General features: G+C 46.2%; 1 protein-coding gene across 1 annotated transcript in view; it reads right to left on the minus strand.

The window, feature by feature from the left end:
• The window catches only part of Rab7a (RAB7A, member RAS oncogene family), a 42,836-nt gene extending 33,348 nt beyond the window's left edge, over window positions 1-9,488 (minus strand). Inside the window, exon 1 of the mRNA XM_052174272.1 lies at window positions 9,304-9,488. The gene's annotated coding sequence lies outside the window, so the exon portion shown is untranslated. The remainder of the gene's footprint in view (window positions 1-9,303) is intronic.
• Window positions 9,489-14,356: the final 4,868 nt, after the last annotated feature.

Raw genomic sequence — 14,356 nt, forward strand, 5'->3', positions numbered from 1 at the left:
AGGACCTGAGTTTGAATCCCAGCACTCACATGGTGGTTCACAGCTATCTGTAACTCCAATTCCTGTGAATCAGATACTGTCTTCAGGCCCCTTGAGGAATCAGGCACAGGAGTGCTGCCTGACATACAGGCAAGATATCCAAACATATGAAATAAAAAACTTTTCAATTAATAAAACAGAAAATCCACCATTAACAACTCTCTCCACAGGAGTGATAAAAGAAATCCAGTTCAAAGACAACAATTAACAAACAGTAGTTCATCTACAATGTCGATTATGAAGTAACTGTACCTGTGAACAACCTTCTGTTCTTGTTACTGACCCCGGGTGAGGAGGCGTGTAAGCCAGAGGCTAGCACTAGGTGTCTTCACTACTGCTCTCCAACTTGGATTTTAAACCAGTCTCTCACTGAATCCACAGCTCACTGTTTCACTTGCTGGCCAGCCAGTCCCTGAGATCTATCTTGTCTCCCCAGACCCACACCTCCCCCTATGCTGGGGTCCCGGGAGTGCAACACCACACCCAGCTTTTGTGTAGCTACTGACCCAAGCTCAGGCTCTCCAGCTTGCATAGCAAGCACGTTCCAGACTCAGGCAGCTGTGGAGACTGTTTGCAAACGCTGCAGGTAGAGACTGCAGAGGGCAGAATAGGAGTTTCAGGAGCATAATTTAAATCTCCCACGTGCATCTTCAATAGTACTCCATTACTCCGCCCCAACAAATCCAGGGCTCTCAGGAATCAAAAACTGATCTTCTACCATTCTACAGCTCTAACTAGTGGACAACTACCCAGTATCTGTACCAGATAACTAACAGGGCAAGTACTTAGCTTCTTCACTTTTTGAGGACACCTTAGGAAAAGCACCCTCTTTAAGTAACCAGCTTACTCTAGATGACTGAGTCTGCTGTCACACTAATTAAAGGACTAGAACAAATGACAAGTATTTGAAGCAACTTCAATGGAGTTCTATCAAGGACAGAGAACAGCCTGGCTTATCAAAACACAACATAAAGCAGAAGGAACCTGCCCCAGAGACAGAGGGAAAAGGCTGTAAGGGAGAGGGGGTAGAGAGACGTAAATTCATGTGATAAGGCAGTATCTTGAGAATAAGGACCAGACAAGACAATGAAGCACCAAACTACAGACAGCTGGAGAAAGATCCTGGTCAAAAAAACCAATCACACACGGGCCAAGGAAGGGCTACAAGCAGGGTAAGGGAACACCCCTTTAATCTCAGCACTTGGGAGGCCAAGGCAGACAGATCTCTGAGTTCAAGACCAGCCTGGTCTACAGAGCGAGTTAGCTTGTTTTTTCCTTTTGCACATCAAGAATGCCCCTGCAGGAGGATGAAGGATGCAGGCCCAGGAGTTAGCTCACTGTGGAACACTTGCTGAGTATGCACAGAGCTCTGGGCTATACCTAAAGAACAAATTATCTCAAGCTCAAGGCTAGCTTGGTCCTCTCAAAGCCAAATAAAACAGAAAGCCTAGCAGCAAGCCAAGAACCTTGAGCTACTGTGCCCACCTGCTATGTCTGCTAATGCTTGCTTCAAATAGTTTCACACATAGACACAGAACAGCAAGTATATCTGACTTTTAAATAATGCTGAAAACACAAAGCATGAAAAAAAGGAAGCCACATCCTCAGAGAAGATGCTATTATCATGTTAGGGTCACAGAGCTCTGCAATCTTAAGACACCGGGTGCTCATCCCAGCCCTTCTATGTAGTGCTTCACAGTACTGAGGGTCTCCTTGCTTCCTCACCTGGAAGAAAGTGACTGTCAAGATGTTTCATTTGAATTTGTGAAGCGATGCAATGTACAGACTGCTCCCAATCTGTTCCAGGTAACATGTTCCCAGAGGTTGGAAAAAAAAAACAAAAGCAACTTTCAAAAAGCAAGTTCCCTGGAAAGCAATTCAGTTTTGGGGGGGTGGGGGTGGGGGTGGGGGTGGGGGCTGAGCAGGGAAGGGAGGAGCTGGATCAAGAGGAAGGGTGATAGGGCTTTTTTATTTGTTTTTTGTTTAGGCAGGCAGGCTGAAATACAGATAGTTAGTCACACAGGCAGTTATGTAAGAACTATTTCAACAGCTCCACAAGTTTTGATTCCAACTTCAGAAATCATAGATCAATGAGAGCCTGGCCACAAGCTTCACAGTAACCTACATGGCCAGCTTGCTGAAGAGGAAAACCAACATAAGTCCCTTCTTCTACCTAGTGTCCCGCCCGCCGCCCGCCCCTGCTCCCCCACCCCCTACCCCCCACCCCCACCTTAGGGCTGTTGAAGGCGACTCTGAGCAGGAGTGCAGCTCAGCAGCAAAGCCACTGCCTGGCTCCTGGGGACCCAGTCCAACTGTAATAATAAAGTAGCACGGCACAGTCACCCCTCCTCCCCCAGAACTGGGCATATCCAGCCTCTTCAGCAGGTGGAAGGTTTAACAGACAAATGTCGACCTGGTACAGCATTAACAGGCACCTCTTTGCTACAATGCCTGCCTTCTCACTAGGTCAACTTCCATGCCAACGTCATCCCCAAACCCACTGAGGTGCTCTCTCCCACCACAGCCATGGGGCTCGGACGTGCTCTTTGAGTTACTGGTAGAGTCCTCAACTTCCTGGACTCTACAATTATTCCTGAACCTTCAAGACTCTTAATTTTACATTCCCTACAGTATTTTCTTATACTAGATAATAAAAATCTAGCAAAGTAACTACTGGTCTGGAAACTACTCGCATGCTACTAAAAGCTAAGTTACACTGCAGAATTATAGGTGCAGAACTTTAAAGCTTTAGATGAGGCTGAGATGTGGGAAGAAAATAAGTAAAGCCATATAATACTTCAAACTAAGATCTGATTTTCAAAGTTGAAGATCATTCAGCCAAAAAGTTGGTAGTCTGATGCCAGCAAATACCAACCTGAACACCCATAAGAACAGCAATAGACCAGCTTCTTCTAACATGTGCATGGGCAACTCCAGCACTTTAAGGACACAATGTCAGATCAACAGATTCTGACTGCAAGCACCCTCTGCTACTAAGCTGTTGACTCCACAGGTGACTCTCTGGGTCAAGCCCATGAGAGATGGGTCAAGATCAAAGATCATAACAGCAAAGAGACCACAGGGATGGTCACGAACTATTCTGAGTCATTCTGGTTTTCTCAGAATGCTTGGAACAGTCATCACTTCCTTACCCCCCCCCCCCCCCCCACACACACACACACAGACAGGGTTTCTCTGTATAGCCCTGGCTGTCCTCGAACTCAGAAATCCGCCTGCCTCTGCCTCCCAGAGTGCTGGGATTACAGGCGTGCACCATCACCGCCTGGCTTTTTTTTTTTTTTTTTTTTTTTTTTTTTTGGCTTTTTCGAAACAGGATTTCTCTGTGTAGCTCCGGCTGTCCTGGAACTCAGAAATCCGCCTGCCTCTGCCTCCCAAGTGCTGGGATCAAAGGCGTGCGCCACCACTGCCTTATCAAGTCCGCTAAGGGATCAAGTCCGGGTCCAGGCTAATCACACCTTCCTCAGCCTCCAGCTCTACCACAGTTAAGCAGCATCGTTAGCAGTCTCAAATGAGGACACATTGCTCTAGGAGCTGTGTCCTGCCCACTCCAGGTCTCCCTGCACTGGGACGGGAAAAGGAGGCTGCAAAGGGCCAGCTTCTGTGAGCAGCAGCCCTGTTCATTAAAGTGAAAGCCATGGTTCAATTATGACCCAGCCCAAACCTCTGCCCTTGCCCGTCCACACGCTCCAACCTGGGCCCCAATTCAGAATGGGACTGACCTTTAAAGGGGTTATAGGATAGATGAGGTCATTAGGGTTGGCCCTTAGCATGGCTAAAAGGAGGTGGTCAGGACACACACACACAAGGACCATGATATGAAGGACAGAGTAGAGGTTTCAAAAGCCCTTTCTGTCCATCCGCAGCTCAGGTGCATAACCTCCAGAACCGTGCAGAATACACGGCTGCTGTTTAAACTACTGGGTGCGGGGACACAAGCAGACACAAACTAAAACCTTGCCTTTCCACTTTTTATTTATTCGTTTCTATTTTGAAACAGAGGCCTTCCTTCATGTTACCCAGGCTGATCTTGATCTCCTAGGTTCAAAAGATGGTCCTGCATCAGCTTTCAGAGTAACAAGACTTCAGATGCACACCACGCCACTGATGAAATATTATAGTGCAATGAAAATGGAATTAAACCCACATATGACATGGGTTTCAGAAAAGTCATGGAAACCAGATACAGAGGAATGGCTGCACAGTGGCTGATTCCATTTATACAAAGGAATCCAAACTGAGCAAAATTAGTCACCATGTTAGAAATCAGCCGCAGCTGGCTTCATGTCCTGAGCGTGGGAGTGGGATGGGTCCGGGGCTGGAGGAGATGCTCAATAAATAGCTTTACAAAGATGAAAAAATTTACATTTGAGTTAACAGCAGTAAGGAGATAATGGATTGAAAGAGGTACAAGGAGTCTTTAAGTTTGTGAAAATTCTCTAAACTGTTCATCTCTTTGTATATTTATTTCCATATAGATATGTGTCTATTTAAAAAGTGGAACATACGTTGTGGCATATGCCTTTAATCCTAGCACTTGAGAGGCAGAAGCAGGCAGATCTGAGTTTAAAGCCAGCCTGGACTACAGAGTTCCAGGACAGACAGAGAAACCCTGTCTTAAAAAATAAAACCAAATAAAGTAAGATAAATTAAAGTATATACTTAAAGGAAAAAAAGTAGTTGGCATGGAATCACTTTTTCCTACTTCCTACTTAAGGTTCTGATTAGTTCAATAAGCAGCAAAAGAACATGACTTTAAATAAGTTAATGGAAGTAAGATATATTTGCATAAGGAATCAACAACTGAGACCTTCAGGAAAGCCATTTGATAGAACAGGCAGGATGGCACTCTACCCCAGCTGGGCCACCGAAACTAGTCAGGACCATCTCAACAAGTAACACAAGAAACAAAAAGTGAGCAAAAATTACATTCCCTGGGACCCGGAAGTAACACAAATACTAGAAGGCACTTCCTAGAAGGAAATGCTAGGTAGGAAGGTCTATACAAAACAGTAATGTTCTTCCTGAAGTCACTGACTGGATGACACAGGCCAAGGCACTATTTATTTTGAGACAGGCTTTCTCTTTGCAGCCCGGGCTGTCCTGGAACTATGTAGATCAGGCTGGCCTCACTCACAGAGATCCAGCTGCTAAGGTTAAGACTAAAGGCATGTGCCAACATATCCATTCTACTTTTTTTTTAAAGACAGGGTCTCAAAATGTATATGCCACACCACACTCTCCAAACAGTTCTACTAGGGGCTGCAAAGATAACCTAGAGCTTCTTCAAGGTTCCAAAATCTTTTGGCAGCCTAGAAAAGCCCCTACTTCAAAAGGAAACACATGTATGTGTGTGCAAGTGTGAGGGTTCACTGTTTTTCAGACTGAAGTTTTTAAAGATAAAGTCATAGTAGGTTTGCTATTGTATGGTCAAATCAAAACTAAATTGAAATAACTTTAAAAATTACGCTGATAGAAGAGTAGAATAAGTGGCAAGTGGCGTTAACTATTTTAATTGTATTGGCATGTATTTATGACATTATCGTACTTATATAGAGTGCATCTTGGTCATGTGCAGTAACTGTCACAGGGTTCCTGAAGTAAAGTGAGTTAACTCCCTGAAGAGGTCATTGCCGCCGGACGCTGGGAAGCATCAAGCTTCTCCTTCCCTCTGCCTGCAGCATCATCGGCAAGGATGATGGAGGAGCAGGCCAGGCTGTGTGATCCCTACAGACTGCTCAGGTCCTCAAGCTGCCTCAAGCCTGCTCTGTGCCAACACAGACAAGCCTAGGAGACCAGGAAACGATAACAAAATCAATCACATCTCCAAAGCAGTGATGACATCACCAAAACAGAGAGTTCTGGCTGCACTCTCACCCTGGGCATTAACTACTGCATCTTAAGCAGATGAGTGGGCAGACACTGAGTGCCGCATCCCCGCCGGAGTCAAATCCCAGCTTTCTTCTTTCCTTAAGGGGACATTTTGCAAGTAGCTGTTCTAAATTTGGTGTTGGAATCAGTCTGCATTACTAAAATGGAAACTGGTCAGGGAGAGTCCTCAACACAGCTCTGCTCTAATCTAAACCATCATGTCACGTTCACCTTTGGGTCACAATCACTGCCCACAACCACAACTTAAAGTGAGGCTTTGGTTTTATTTTTTACTTAAACTTTAAAACAAAGATGCAAATGATCTCCGGTCATTAATGTTCTCTAAAAGGTAACAACGTGAGGATAAATAACAAGCAAGAAAACACTCTGCCAAATGTGTGCAGCGGCTGCGGACAGCAGCACCCAGACCACAGCAAGGTGTAGACCAGCACAGGGAGGGGCTCGGCAACAACGAGAAGAGCAATGCCGGGAGGGGCAGAAAGGAGGACACTGAACGCAAGCGAGTTCCAGAACCTTCTAAAGAGGAGCTGCTGTCAGCCCAGACTAGGAGGCCACCTCTGAGTTACTTCTCTAGGGAAACTCATCTATCTCAGCCACATTTGCCAACTTGGGTGGAACTCAGATGATTTATCATTGAAAAAAATTAAAGATTGATGCCAGACCCCAGGAGGGAGAGATACAGAGGATTATGACTGAACCTTACAGTCTGGGTTCATACCGTATTTTCATAGAAAGTTACTGACAAATATATGGTAAAAGTATTATTAGTGCAGATCTCTTTAAGGATGAGAATAATAGCACATCCAATGCTCAAACTTTCTTGCCCCACGAGGTGGTGAAGTCAGAAAGTGATTCACAACTCCTTTCGTCCGTGGACTGCTGTTATAGGGTTAGGACCTCTGAATATGAGACACAACTGACACCAAAAAAAGACAACCAGAAAAGTCACCATGTGGTTGCCAGCGATCACCTGGAAGATTACACTAATAAAGCTATTCTCAGAGCGCTGTCAGTTCTACCCTCCCTCCTTTACTTATGTGGTTCTCCCTCCAGTGGAAAGCCTGGGCCCTGGAACAGAGGGAACCAGGGAGCCACAGGTCTTCTCCAGCATGCATCACTGAGTCTAGCAGGAGCTGTATTAAGCTTTCTTGTCAGCTAAAAAGGAAAATCTAGCCTCTGCTCACACATTACAATGCACTGCACAAAGTGGCATCCATTTCCCCTGGGGGGAGGACAAAAATACTATTTACAACAAAAATGGAATCAAGTTTAGTGTTGATGGTTACTCTTCAAAAAAGGCGATCATGCCAGGCAGTGGAGGTACCTGCCTTTAATCCCAGCACTTGGGAGGCAGAGGCAGGCAGATTTCTGAGCTCCAGGCCAGCCTGGTCTACAGAGTTCCCTGTCTCGAAAAACCACACACACACACACACACACACACACACACACACATACACACACACACATACACACACACACACACACAAAGAGGTGATCAGTCATGAACCAGAATATGGCCCTCTCTTGCAGGAGAGGGCCATACAAATACTGTCTCTGACAAATATGGGGGCTAAGGTTGGCTCAGCTGTTGGACATGCTAGCATGAGGACCTGAGCTCAGATCCCAGGAACCACATTTAAGTCAAGAAAAAAGGGGTAGTTGTGTGTGTGTCTGGGAGCTCACTGGCTAGCCTGCTAGCGGTAGATAAGCTCCAGGTCAGGAAAGAGACCCTCTCTTCAAAAAACAAAAAAATAAAAATAAATAAATAAAAAATAAAAAAGTCGAGCAATTAAGGAAGACCCCCACATCCTCCTCCAGCCCACACGCGCATTCACCACACAAAAAGCTGGCAAATTTCAAGATACTAGCCAGAACAATACACATCTGGATATCTGATTCACCTGAAGGAATAAAAAAAACAAATTAAAAAATACTTTTTGCAGAAGCTCCAGATCCTTTTCTACAGCCAAGTCATTCCCAAACAGTTCCTGGCTCTGAGACTCATCACTTCACAATTCTCTGAGGACAAGATCCAACCATGCCTGCATGCCTGAGTAATGCCTGACACACATATGGAAGGAAAACATTTCCCAAATGAAGATGCCAGTTGCTAGTCTCTTCTAAACTCACACATTACATAGCTTTACAGCCCATAAGTATACCAGGCTGGGTAGCAAACTACAGACAATCAGGGCACCAAACTTTAGTTTGGCCAGCTTCAGAAGTAGTGGTAAGTCACTTTCTAGCTCTTACACTCAGTTCTGAACCAATATTTCCAAGATCGAAGAGAAACCTACCAACAGGAGATTTTATTAACCCAATCATGTGGGTATCAGCTGCTGAAGTCACAAGAAGGAGACAAGAGTTTATTCGCTGGGAAGCTAAAGACACAGTATTTTCAACAGTGAAAAGTCAACAAGCTAGGTTGTTGTAGAAATTCTTATAGGAAGATACACACAGTAGGCATGCCAGATCTGACTCAAAGAAAAAAGCTGGGGAGCAAACCTATTCAAATCCAATACATACCTTGCCAGAATTCAAGATCTTCTGGTTTGATGACACTACACTACTGTAATATGCCTTGTAAGTCACAACTGCCAATACAACCTGGCTTTAAGGTAGGACTAAGTGGCTCTCAAATGACATCACTAGACAGGAGGTGGAGGGGGGTGCTGATGGACAGATAACAGGTGGCAAGTTTTCGGAGCCATCTAGAGTACAAGAGGCCAGAGGCCAGTGAGTGCAGGGTAGTCTGACTGCCTATGCTTCATTAATCTCTCACTCTGAAACTTATCAGCGATGTGACCTTGGTCGAGGGACTTAACCTCTCAGTTCTTCGCTTTTTCTGTAAGTGGGCACTGCCTCGGTGCTTCGGAGGACTGTTGGGAGAAGAGGGCAATCTGTGCGGTCTTGCCACGCAGCCCAGCCAAACGAGAAATCTCAAATCTTCACGTTACTCTCAACACCTGCACGATTATGAGCCAGGAGGACACCAGGCCATTTGAAAGGCACTCGGGAGATCCTTCCTCCTGGAACTTCGGAAATAGGGTTGACCCTGCAGGACCCTGAAAGCTCCGGTCTCCCGGCGCCGGCGGCGGGCCGGGGCATGTGACGCGCCTGGCAGCGCCGCCTCGGTGGCCGGCCGGTACTTTTCCCACCCAGCAGGCTGCCGTCGGGGACGCGCCCAGCCCGAGGATCCCCGTCCCCGCCGCCCGCCGATTGCCCTGCGCCCTCCGACCTCCGCCCGCCGGGCGCCGCCCCGCCTGGCCCGGCCCAGCTCTGCGCTCGCCGAGGACGCCAGGCCCGGAGGCCCAAGCCGCGGCGGGGGAAGGGCAGCCGGGGCCCGCTGCTCACCGCAGGGTCAACAGAGGAGGAGACAACGCAGGCCGCGACAGAGAAGTCCGACTCCCGCTCCAGCAGGCTCCTCGGAGCTGCCCAGCCCCAAACACCGTCGCCAACGCCGCCGCCTTGGGCTTTATGGTCAAAGCTCCGGCCTTGCTCCCACTTCCGCCACCGCCGCCGCCCCGAGCGGAAGTGTCTGTCACGAGACGCCCGACGCCAGGGTTGGAGGGAGGAGCCCCACCTCCACCCTGCGTCACGTTCCGGTGGCGTCGGGTCCTAGCCCAGCGTCTGGTGGGGTAAAGATGGCGGTTTCTACATGAGGGCTGCCATCTTTGAAGGCCGTGCAGAAGCTGGAGCGCACCATATTGGGCCAAGAACTGATAATGCGGTGGTCCTCTACCCCGTTCCCATAAAGAGCGTTAGAGGAGGGAGAGTCACTTGACCTTTCATTGGACCCTCTGTAACACGTCAGTCAGTCAGCCATGAGTCAGGCAGGGTGTAGTCCCAGGGTCCATTAGCTTAAACCCATGTCTGAACAGTCTTCTCTGGTGAGTACCCCACAACACTAGGACATGCTCTAACATGTAGGTTTAAGGAGTAGGGAAGGTTCGTAGGTCCTAATAAATTGGGAAAACCAAGACCTTTCTGCCAAGATCCTCACCATTTGATAAAATAGTGTGTAAATACACACGCATAGTAAGAAGTTTGCTTGGTTTCAATCATTAGTTAACTATTACTTGGCCATTCAACTGAATACTTTGAAACTAAGATAATGAACAAAGGAAGTCTGTATATTCATATGCAAAGTGAAATTTTTTTTTCTTAAAGATTTTATATATTATATGTACGCACACTGTAGCAGTCTTCAGACACACAGAAAGAGGTCGTCAAATCTCATTACGGATGGTTGTGAGGCACCATGTGGTTGCTGGGGTTTGAACTCAGGACCTTTGGAATAGCAGTCAGTGCTTTTAACTGCTGAGCAATCTCTCCAGCTGAGATCTTCAAGAAATATTAAGTGACAAAGTAGGGTGCAAAAATATGTGTGTGACAGTTCTTGGTTCTTGGTGGGGGAAAAAATTTCAACAACTAGTAAAAGTAGTTATCTGGATTATCTATTAAAATTTGACCAGAACGTAGGATCGTTATGAATCTGGTGGTAGAGTCAGACTTTCCACAGTTGTAGGGATGTGGAAGTGGGTTCCAGTCCTGTCTGTCTATCTCATGTTGGATGTAGCATCAGCCTCTACACGGCACTAGGCCAGCAGTCCGGAAAGAGATCTGGGAAGACAGTGAGAGACAACCATGAGGCCCAACACGAACTGTGTTGATTTTCATCTCCTCTGATTTCAGTTCCCCTGGAGTAACTCACAGAGGAGCCAATGCCCTATTCTAACCTCCATGGTTAGAATACCTCCTGCATGCACATGTTGCCCTTACATACATTCAGGTAAAATACTCATATATGTAAAAAAACAAAAACAAAACAACAACAAAAAAACAGGAGGAGGGGTAAAAACTAGATAGAAAGTGGCTAGGTGTGGTGGCTCACACCTTTAATCCTAGCACAGGCAGGCAAAGGCTGGTAGATCTCTGTGAATTCAAGGTCAGTCTAGTCAACAAAAAGAGTTCAAGGTCAGTCAGGGCTACTTAGAGAGACCCTGTCTCAACACAACAAACAAAAGCCATATATTTTTTGTTTTTGTTTTTTGAGAGACAGGGTTTCTCTGTGTAGCTCTGAGCACTGGGATTAAAGGTGTGTGCCACCACCATCCACAGATACTGTGGATGTAACTTTGTGGAAAGTAACTGAAGAAGGCACTGACACTGAACTCCGACCTCCCTATGTGTACACAGACATACACCACCCACCCTACATGAGTACAAGGAGGGTAACCAAGTAAACCCACTCAGGAATCAGTGCAATGTAAGTGGTAAAATGATGTTATGCGGCCAGACATGGTAAGCCAGCCTGTAATCCCAGCAATCAGAAAACTGACACCAGAGGATTGCCAAGAGCTGGGAGCCAGCCTGGGATACATAGAGAAAGCCTATCTCAACAAGCAAGTAACACACCAAGGAACAGTGATGGATAATAGATGATACCAGGCATGTGGGTCCTGAAAGTCATGTCTGAGGAGACAGCCGTTGAGCAGGATGGGCTGACACACGCAGTCAACATGAACAGAAAGCACTGCATGTAGCCATAACAACAGAGCAAAGGTTCTGTACAGAAGAAAGCATCTTGTGCAGGGAATAACAGCAGCCAGTGTGGTTGAAGCAGAGTGGGTGAGTGAGGAGAAGAAATTGGGGGAGAGAAGCAGAGCCAGATACTGCAGTGGCTTCTGAGTGATGGCCTTCATGTGCTGTGTAAAAAGATGCTCTGAAGGTGGGAGGGGGAGGTGAGAAGAGGGAGGGGTCTGCATAGGTCACTGTCCTAGGCCTCACCCTTTCCTCTTCTTTCCTTGAATGAACCTCATGGCCATAGAAAGATCTAGACACAACCTCAGGACCCAGCTTAATGTCTGATTTTGTGTGAACTGGGGCTCCTCCTATTTCCTCCTACTTGGCTGTGTCACATCTGTTTTATCAGTGCTGTCATTGCATTCAGGCAAGCTATCAACTGAGCTACATCCTAGCCCTCGATTTTGATTTATGTATTTATTTATTTTGGCATGGAGACAGAGTCTCTCTATGTAGTTCTCGATGTCCTGGAATTCCCTTGGTAGACCAGGCTAGCCTTGAACTCACAGCCAGTCTACATAGTGATATCCTGTAAAAAACAAAACAAAACAAAAAACCCTGGAAATGGGGTCAGTTTTAGGCAAGAATGTTGAAGCATGCCTATAAGCCCAGCACTCAGAAGGCAGAGGTAGAGAGAATCTCCTGTACGTATGGAAATGCCCTGTAAATACAACACTGTTGGCTGATTAGCTTAGGTAGAAAATAGGGAAGAGGAAGTTCCAGTAGAGAGAAAGGATTCCGGGAAATAATCAGGCACAGGAGATTCCCAGCAGACACAGAAGACTTATGACCAGGTAACCAGCCATGTGGCATGTCTTAGTATAAAATAAATGGGTAATTAAGATATGAGCTAGCTGGGGAACAGAGTCAAAGCTATTGGCCTCAGCATTTACTCATCTATAAAAAGTCTGAGTTATTTCTGGGAATAAAGTGAACAGGTGGAAAAACCCAAGGTTATATATGGTTTTAACTATAGGCAGAGACAGGCAGATCTGTGAATTTTAGGCCTGCCTGTTCTACAGAGGAAGTTCCAGCCAGATCTATACAGCAAATACCTGTGTCAAATTAAAAAATAAGTCCACAATAATCAGAGGATAGAGAAAATTGTATTATCGTAGCCATGTTTGCCCAAGATTCTTCCCTAGAAAGCGCTCGCCAGTGTCTGGCAGTCTGTGGGCGCTTGCCCAGCTGCCCCTCCCTTTCACCCTTGGTTACCCCACCCCTCCTCCAACTTCCATGCTAACTCTGCTTTTTACAGCGACTCTGAGCTCTCTTGAGTCTCCGTGCGATCCTTTACCGCATACAAAGTGGTGGACAATAAGCCTCCCCTCACTGTGGGAGAGTGGATATGATGAACACACTCCATCGATAGCGTGGAGTGACTGAGGCTCGGCTGTTGCCAGGTAAGGGAAATTGTGGGCAGTGGCTTAAGGCAATTGTCTACTAGGTGCTAAGGAAATGAAGGTCAGCTCATCCAATCATTTAAAAGCTCCTAATCTGACCATGGTGCGCTAGATGACCCCCTATGCACATAGGAGACCGCACTAATCAGACACATGGGTTAAACATTAAACAACAAACAGATGAAAGAAGGTGCTAAGTTGGGAGATGTGTTGAGGAAATGGGGTCCAGGATTTGATCCTCAGCACCACACCAATCTCCTCCAGGTCTTGATTCTGATATTTCACATTTTTACATAATTTTTATGTCCATTGGTGTTTTCCTGCATGTATGTCTGTGTGAGGGTAGCAGAAGCCCTAGGACTTACAGATGTGTGAGCTGTCATGTGGGTGCTGGAAATCAAACCCAGATCTTCTGGAAGAGCAGCCAGTGTTCTTAATCACAAAGCCATCTCTCCAGCTCTGATTTTGATATTTTAAATGATCACTGCAACCAAGTATGGTGACATTCAGGACATTCCAGCATTCAGGAGGCAGAGGAGGCAGAAGGATCCAAAGTTCAAAGCTATCCTCATCCTCAGCTATATAGAGAATTCAAAGGTAGCCTGTCCCACAGAAGACAGTCTTTAAAACAGCGACAAACAAAACTACACATACAAACAAAACACCTCCCATGGGACAATGTCTAAGACTAGAAGTTTATTTCTGGAAGCTTGGGAGGTTGGGAGGTCCAGGTTCAAGGCATCAGCGTAGTCAGTGTCTGGTGAGGGCTGTGGCTTTCTGCTTCCAGCTTGGAATGTCCTTGCTGTATCCTCACTTGGCAGAAGCAGGCAAACAGAATGACCAGGCTACCTGAGCCATGATCTAAGGCCACTAAGCAAGAGCATTTGTAACTGTAAGCAAGTTAATCACCCCCCAAAGACTCAGCACTTAAAGCCACAGTCTTGGGGATATTTTTTTCTTTTGATTTCCCAACTTGACTCTTTTTAATTTTTTTCCTTCATTTTTGGTTTTTTTGATACAGAGTTTCTCTGTGTGGCATCCTGTCCTGGAACTCACTCTGTAGACCAGGCCAGCCTCAAACTCAAGAGATCCACCTGCCTCCGCCTCCTGGGTGCTGGGATTAAGGCATATGTCACCTTTGGACACCTTTGCCCTTGGGCTCTTTTTACATTTTATTTAATTTTAATTTTTATGTTATGGGTATGAATGTTTTTACCCCTGCATGTATGTCTATGCACCACACGTGTCAACTTGTGTCAAGTTGACAAAAAATTAGCACAGATAGGAACCTCCAAAGCCATTGCTGGGGCAGGGGGGTGGATTGTTTGTTTAATTTACTAGTATGTATATGGACCTATATGCCTGGTGGTGTGTGTGCGTGTGTGTGTGTGTGTGTGTGTGTGTGTGTGTGTGTGTGT

This window comes from Apodemus sylvaticus, chromosome 2, assembly GCF_947179515.1.
Source record: "Apodemus sylvaticus chromosome 2, mApoSyl1.1, whole genome shotgun sequence".
Lineage (NCBI taxonomy): Eukaryota > Metazoa > Chordata > Mammalia > Rodentia > Muridae > Apodemus > Apodemus sylvaticus.